Genomic DNA, 8,763 nt, shown 5'->3' on the forward strand with positions numbered 1-8,763 from the left:
AATCTGTGCATTTTCAAGAGGAAGACATGGCATTCAGTTGGGTCTCTCAGGAAGAAATCTTAAATTAAGAATGTGTTTTTTATGAATAACTACACTTAACACTTAACTTTATATTTTTCTATTAAAAAATAAACTTTGGAGATTGTTACTTATGGCTTCTTAAACTATTTTTCCCCTAGATACTTTTCCTTTTATATTTTTGGTCTTTTTATGCTTTTGAAATGAGCTCTCATTGAAAAAATGTCAAAAAATTTCCGCCATTGGCATAGTACGGAGAAGCCCACAAGTTAGGACAGATAGCAGGAGGCAAGAGGTGGGAAATGGCTGAAGCGATGGTTAACAAATGTTCACAGAAAGATAAAACTATCCAGCAGGTTGTGCCCTAATTTAGCACAAGTTTGACTAGTCACTGCAGTGGTGGGTGGCCTCAGTGTGCTTAGGTCCAGATTCTACACGGCAATACAATTTCTTCTGGTTAAGAGTTCTTGGCTTGTACTGATCACACGGTGGCCTGAGGGCACAGGAGCAATCTATTAGTTTTTCAAAATGCTTTCAGAGACCTGATAGACATACTGAGAGACTTCAGGAGCTCTACACCTCAGTGACAGCATATAATTGGGGCTTCCTGGCTGGATACGTAGCTCAGCCAAGATCCAAATGCCATTTGTGAGCTTCAGAGGTTGGGGCATATCATGCCCTTCCACATTCCTCTCAGCAATAGTATAAACGTTGTTGTTTGCAATTTGCTGGAAATAGTGTCAGCATTTACATGACATTCCTTCATCTGAAACTGAAGGTCATTTTCATTGCAGAAATCCTTCCATTGCAAGAAAGACCTGGTGCTCCATTTTGCCATCTTTTACAAAAAGCACATTGAATGGATGAGGCAGCTAAAGTAGAAGATGTCAATACTGTTTTCCACAGCCACCTGCAGCTTATTCAGCGGTTCCATCTTCATGACTGGGCCCAAGATGTTGAGATTCACGGAGACATCAATGCTCTGGTTTGGCATCAGTGGTGTATGGCCAGAGGAGTTCTGGGAATAACACTAAAGCTATTCTTGTTAACCTGGATTGCAAATGCTGTCATGTGCTGCAGAGCTTTGTTGGTGAAGTTCATTTCCATATAGATATGCCCCTGATGATGAATAAATATTCCAGAAATCTCCAAGCCTTTACTCAGACAGCCTTAGGAGGCACATATCCACCATATGCATGCCTATCCCTGTACAGAACTCAAATAACTCATTCAGACTACTGCTGACCACAGCAAAAGTAAGTGAAGGAGCAATAGTTGCGGGCACTGATAATGGCAGGAAGGATTGTCCCACTGTCAGACTTCCTCCAATGCTTCCGCCAAGCTCACTGCCAAGAAGAATATCTAGTCTTCCTCCCAAGAGATCCACTGCTCCCATCTGCATGGCGGATGCTTGTGTCACATTGACTGGGGAACCAAGGTCAAGGTTCAACAGGTCTCCCAGAAGGTCACCTTGAGAGGGAATAACCTGACACTGTTCCAGGTTGGTGGTAGTGGTGGTGCCAACAGGACTCTCAGCTGCATCAGTGCTCCCATGATGTGTTGGCAAGTGTTTGTGATGGATCCATGACTTCCTTCCACAAAAGCATTGGAAGGCTTGTGGTACAAAGAGGCAGAGAACCACTGTGTCAGATTAGCTCACCCAGCAGAGTTGGCTCAATGAGATCTGTCTCCTCAGAGATCCATGTCTTCTCAGACAATACCACTTCTTTGGCTGTGACAGAGTTCATTGAGAGAAGCCTCCAATAAATATAGCCCCTGTCTCAAAGGTAAAGATTATCAGAATCCTGAGTTTCCAAAATCAAGACCTGCTTCTGTGCTTCTGATGGTTTCTTAAGAAATAATTTCACTAAAGCAGTAAGCAGAGTGAGCTGCAACCTGGGTTCTTTCATCATGAACACCCTCCAAGGAAGTCTCTAGTAACTCATCTGCATTGTCAATTCATTCAGCATAATCTCCCACAATCCAGCTCATAGCTGCTCAAGCATCTGGCTCATCCAAGTTCTCACAACAGTGACAATATACTTTCATACTTGTTGGGGTACTTTTGGAAGGTGTCACTGATTAAAACAATCACTTCTTGGGCCACATAATTTACTTTGGTCTAGATAAGATCAAGCAATTTGCTTATACAATGTTCTGCATATTCCTCCACCTTGATGGCACACTGTCCAATGGCCCACACAGCTTTGCAAACAAAGTCAACACCAAACTTTGAACATATTCCTTCAGTTCTGCCAGAATCTGAACCATATTAGCTTGGGATTCCAAAAGAATCATGATGTCAAACTTCTCTAGTGTAACATAGATGGGATCATTATACTTCACAAAGAAGACTTTGATTTCCTGCTTTAAGATTTCAGGCAGTTTTTGGACTATTCGGTTGATGTTCTTCAGGATGATGTACTGCACCTCTGGCTCCCCACAGAGCAAAGTGACAAGTGGAGGGGCCAACTTCTTCAGCACCATATTATAATAGAGTACCTGGGTAACAACTCTATACATTTCATTAGGAATTTTACTGTGAAAGCTCCACAGCTGAGTTGGTATGAGATAGCCAGGGAATTAGCCACTCACAGATGCTCTGAGCCTCCTGGTTATTCTTTAGAATTGTAATTGGACAGGCAATGCAGAATAAAAATCTGATCCCATTCAGAGCACTCATTCAGGGCTGTCAGCACCTTACTGATGTCTGTGGGCTCAGATCGAATAAGTTGCTGTTTGGGTATGATTCACTCATTTCAGATAACATTGCTACAGCATTAGCCACCCTTGAATTTGAATCTGCTATGAGATCCTGCAGAGAATTCATAAATCCCCAATCTTCCACCATTTGAGCATTGATATTATGGCATGTTGCCAGGCAGATTGCTAGTTTTCTGGACACAGGTATCTTCATCTTTCAAGCACTTGTGGAGAGACTCACAGAGATATTCTATAACCTTGTCTACCTGATGCACCCCATGGTTCTGACTGCCAGAGCCTGAGTCAAAGCATTGGGATCTTCACAGTCCTTCACAAAGCTATTGACATCCAGGATGACCATGCCTGGCTGCCTGTTGGCATAGTTCATCAATTAGAGATACACACGCTTCTTTAGTTTCAGGTTGTCAGTCTACACACAGTTCACTACATCTGGAAAGAGTGCTAACATCCTTTCCCACAATCATAGCAGCAATTTCTTTCTTCACAGCCTCCTTCCTCTTTTCTTCCTTTCCATTGTTGTGTCCAGCCTTTAATTCAAAGATTTATTCCTTTTCATTGGTTGTGAAGCATTTGTAGTCAGTCATGGAGTTGTCTCTTTAATGTACTCCAGAAGCCAGGGCCAGGTGGCGTCAGCAGCCAGAGAACACACCTCAGCGAAGTGAAGTGATGGTTTAGTCATCTTAACTTTCTCATCAAGACCTTGAGGCATCAAAGGAGAGTGAGAAGGAAAACCCATCACAAGTATCAACCTTTTTTAAAGTCCACATTTGGTCTTGAAAACCCATGTGGATTTTACTTTTACTTCAATATATGTATATTCTATAAGTATAGAATTTTATTTTCAATAAATAAACAGCTCTCCAACAAGATGTATTATTCTTCACTGTGTTGTGTCATATGCCTTGCATGCTCAGTATTCATCCAAGAGTTTCATTTTCCATAGTTGGAAGGAAACTCAGGTGAAGTAGCATTCAGAGAGCGTGCAAAGTTTAAGGTATTCAATTTGATTATAATTCAAATGTGCTTATCTGAGAGGAATCAAGAGTCCATTGTTGCCATCTGAATATGGGCTATATTATTGTTTTAATTGGGAAGCAAACAAACGTTTTTCTGAAAAGTATCCATGCCATCATGATTATAAAAACTGAGTTGAAGTTTAAATAAAACATTATCTGTAATATTTTGACCTCTTTCTGCGTGGGGCTGGCAGTTCCACATACTTGTCTTTTATCCCCTTTTATACTCTTTTAAAAAATTCCTTTCTGATCCTGGATGGAAAAAAGTTCTCAGCTAAAATTAGTTTATTTTGTTTCTGAGTTTTGACGGAGATGTCTACTTGTGTTTATTGTTTCTATAATTTTGGCAGGATAAAGAAAAGCATTTTTGCTTTTAAAAATCATAGGGGAATATTTAAATTAATAAAAAGAAAATGAGAGCAAGTTTAGGCCATTCTTTTGAAGCAAGTAGGCAATTCAAAATCACAAGGCAGGGTATCAAAGAACCTTTGCCTACAAAGGCTTCCTTCTACCAAATCAAGACTAAATTTAATTGAAACAAATTATCCATATAGTCCAACAGACTTAAAATATTTTTCCATTTTCTTTTTCTCCAATTCCCTGTACATTAATATGTCCTCCCCAAATATATTGCTAATCATATCTACTACCTCTGCCTTATTTCTAATATTTTTCTGTCACTTATTTAACTTGTAAAATGGTACAAATAAATCTGATTATGGTTAAAGGCAAATAACTTTAACCATAAATATGTACACACTATCATATATTCAAACTTATAGCCAAATACACACACACACATACACACACATCTTTGCCTTGGGAAGTATGACACAGAATTCCATGCAAAAAGAGCAGACAGACTTTGCAGAAGACCATCATATTTTTAAGCTTTACAGATCGTGTGTTCTATGCCCTGGCCAGTGTGGCTCAGGTGGTTGGCATGTTATCCTGTACTCTGAAGGTTTCATGGGTTTGATTCCTGGTCAGGCCACATACCTGAGTTGCCCCAGTTGGGGCACATAATGGGAGGCAACCGATTGATTTCTCTCTCGCATCAATGTTTCCCTTCCCTTCCCTTCCCTTCCCTTCCCTTCCCTTCCCTTCCCTTCCCTTCCCTTCCCTTCCCTTCCCTTCCCTTCTCTTGCCTTCTCTTCTAGAAAACTTCATATGTAAACCCAACTATGATCTGTAAATTTAATCCACCCACATTTTATATTAAAAGTGTCAACTGGAGAACTAATATTTCAACAGATAAAGAACTCTTTTGAACTTCCCTTAACATATTCTAAGGTCCTTAATAGAAGGAGTTGACATAAGTAGGTCAAATAAAATTTCCTAGAGAAAATGATATATGAACTCAAAGTAAGTTGGGTAGAAATATCTAATTAAGAAGGGGAAAAAGAGTGTTCCAATCAAAAGGAACAATGTATAGAAATGGTGAATATGAAGGACTGGAAGAAGGCTGGTGGCACTGGATGAGAGAAAGTAGGGAAGACCGGTGTAAAGAGGAAACAAGAGAGCAGGGTATAAAGCTTGTATTCAGGGTGCTGAAGGCCATAGTCAGAATTCTATCCTCTTTTCTAAGAACAATATGTACCATTAAAGGGTATTAAGCATAGGGGGAATGTGATCAGAAATATACTTTGACATATTACTCTGCAATGGAGAATAGGTTAAAGGAAAGTTTAGAGATGGCTGGGAGATTAGTTTGTAGGCTATTGAGAATTCTATAACAATAACTATAGCAGGCAATGTTGTTCTAGCATTGCACATGCAAAAAAAATAAACAATCTGAGAAATATTTACGAAATCTGATTGGCAGGACTTGGTGATGGTTTAGATGTGAAAGGTGAAGAAGAACACCGTGTCCAAGATGACTACTAAGTTCCTTGCTAGTAAAATCTACAGTACATTCAGAGATAAAGGAAGGCTGGAAAAAAAAAAAACACCTAGAAATGAGAGAGAATATCGTGAATTTACTTTTTATATATCTTGTATTTGAGATGCTTTTGAAATTTCCAAGAATGAATATCAGAGAAGGGTCCTGGGTAAATGCATCTGTTATCTCTGTATAACTAGCTAGTAATAGAAGTCATAAAGGTGAATAAAGACATCAGAAGTGAGAAATGAGAGATTCTATTACTAAGCTTAAGCAACTTCAATATTCATTGGCCCACTCTGATGAACCTGATAAGCATAGAGAGAGGTAAGAAGAAAATCAAAGGGCATCATTGCAAGAAATTCAAATAATGAGAATATCTCAATGCAAGAGAGTAGAAAATAGTGCTGAATGTTACTTAAGCAGACTAGGAAGCATATACAAAACTGTTCTTTGACTTGCATGCATATATGCAAAACCCACTGACACATGGTGTGGTAAAGGCGAAAGGTAGGTGAGGGCTAGAAGGGATCAATGGGGGAAAAGGTATCTGTAATACTTCCCAGGAAGATGATTGTGGTTCTTATCAGAAGCTGTTTGGTAGAGACAAGGTGCTAATGCCAGATGAGGATTTGAGGAGTGAGAGATAATAAATGAATGCAGCAATTATAAACATATCTTTTGAGGAAAAATTGTATTAGAATTCCATGGCTCTACATGTTGATGAAATGATAGTAAAACTCACACCCATACCAGAAACATGAACATTAATCTAAACTCATACTTCTACTTTACCTTTCTACTACCAGTTTGCTTTGAAATTTGCAAAATTCTGTCCTTAAAGACTTACATAGCAAGCAGCAGCATAGGCTAAAAAGAATATAAGCCATGGACTTGAATCCCAAATCTATCACTGACTAGCTGTAAACCTTGAATAAGCTGCTTAACCTCTCTAAGCCTTTATTATCTCATTACTAGAGGCACAGTGCACAGATTCATGCACCAGTGGGGTCCCTCAGCCTCGCCTGCAGGGATCAGGCAGAAACTGGCAGTCCGACACCTCCCTAGGGGTCACAGAGTGTGAGAGGGTACTCTGCAAAGTTGCTATTGCTTTGCAGCTCCTGCGTTGAGCATCTGGAACCTGGTGGTCAGTGTGTATCATAGCTACTGGACTGTTAGCCAGTTGCTTAGTCTTTTATATATATAGATAACACATCACTAAGGAAATCTCTCTCATGGAACTGGTTGGGAATTAGATTATATACATAAAATACCAAGTAAAATGCTTAGTACACAGAAAATATAATTAAATGATAACCCTTTTAAATATTACAATTAAACATCTTTTCTCTGTGTCTCCTTTCTCTTCACATCAATACTTCTGTTTGGGTTTTCATCAATGTTTGCTGGTTTACTTCAGTTGTCCTTTAATTAGCTTTTCTTCAACTCATCTTCCAGATTGTTGCCAGTGTAAATTTTCTAAATGGCATATACACTGAGTGGCCAGATTATTATGACCACCTGATGTTTGTAGGCAAATTAGGTATAATTTCATGCTGAAGTTGTTAGAGGGCCAGACCATTATAAATAGGGAAGCAGGTTGTTTACCACGACAGTAGGAGTGATTTTTTTCTGAAGATATGGGTAAACAACACGATTTAACAGCCTTTGAATGTGGGGGAGATAGATATATATACATATACATATACATATACATGTACATATACATATATATACACTGAGTGGCCAGATTATTATGACCACCCCATCAGTACTTCGTTGCCTCCAATACTGCGGTGATTCTTCTTGGTATTGACTCCACAAGATGTTGAAAGGTGATGTGAGGAATCTGACACCATGCCTAATGAATAGCACCATCCAGTTCTGTGAGATTTGATGGTTGTGGAACCAGCTGCCTGATGGCTCTTTGAACTTTGTCCCACAAATGCTCAATTGGATTGAGACCTGGTGATTGTGGGGGCCACCTAAGCAAGGTAAAGTCTCCCTCATGTTCTTGAAACCACTCCTGCACAATACGAGCACCGCGGCATGGCACATTGTCTTGTTGGAGGAAGCCATCTCCATTGGGATACGCCATCAACATGATAGGATGAACTTGATCAGCAATGATACTTAGGTATGTTGTGCTATTCAGACGTTGTTCCACACAAATTAAAGGGCCCAAATCATGCCAGGAAAACATGCCTCAAACCATAACACTGCCCCCACCAGCTTGAAGGGTTGTACTTATGCATGTGGGGTGCATGCGTTCATGCTGTTTCTGCCAAATTCTCACTCTGTCTTCTGCATGATGCAACTGGAAACGTGATTCATCGGACCACATGACTTTTTCCCAATGCTCGACTGTCCAGTCCTTGTGTTCCTGTGCGAATTGGAGACATTTATCTTGGTAACTGTAGACAGCAAAGGTATTTGAACAGGCCTTCGGCTTCCATATCCCATATGATGCAGTGTACAGCTAATTTGCTGGTCATAATAATCTGGCCACTCAGTGTATAATCATACTGTTGCCTTGCTTAAAACACTTAAAATATTTCAAAAATCCTCCCTAACTTTCAGAATATGGTTAAAATTTCTCAGATTATCATCCAAGGTCCATCATGTCCTTATGCTTTCTTTAAAATCCTACTCTGTTTTCTGACAATTTCCCACAGGAACAATTCTGATAAACTCCACAGAACATTTTGCTTATTCATCACACAGACTTCTCACTGTTCACAGAGCACTTTTCTATTCCTTCATCAAAACTAAACTTAACCTCCACTGTAAAGATTTTCTTGAACTTGATATAATGGATTTTCTTTATGCTCCAGCATCCAGAGCATTTCTCTTTCTTATGTAGTGGGGTAAACCACATTGGATCTAGACTGCCATGGGTCAAATATTGACCCTGATATTTATTAGTTGTGTGCCTTTAAGCTAATAACTTTATCTCTAACTCACCTTTCCCCTTTGTAAAATGCAGATCACATTAAAGGTCGCTTATTATAAATTTTAGATTATTATAATCACATAAATCATTCCAGAATTTGTAAAATAAGAGTTCTTTACCAAGCAGAAATAGAGTTTTTAAAAGCAAAATCACTGATATCAACAATACAA

The 8,763-nt window shown here is 39.3% G+C and overlaps 1 pseudogene; it reads right to left on the reverse strand.

The window, feature by feature from the left end:
• Positions 1-533: 533 nt before the first annotated feature.
• Positions 534-3,326, reverse strand: LOC118651810 (annotated as a pseudogene).
• Between the last annotated feature and the right edge of the window lie 5,437 nt (positions 3,327-8,763).

This window comes from Myotis myotis, unplaced genomic scaffold (genome assembly GCF_014108235.1).
Source record: "Myotis myotis isolate mMyoMyo1 unplaced genomic scaffold, mMyoMyo1.p scaffold_m19_p_3, whole genome shotgun sequence".
NCBI classification, from domain to species: Eukaryota; Metazoa; Chordata; class Mammalia; order Chiroptera; family Vespertilionidae; genus Myotis; species Myotis myotis.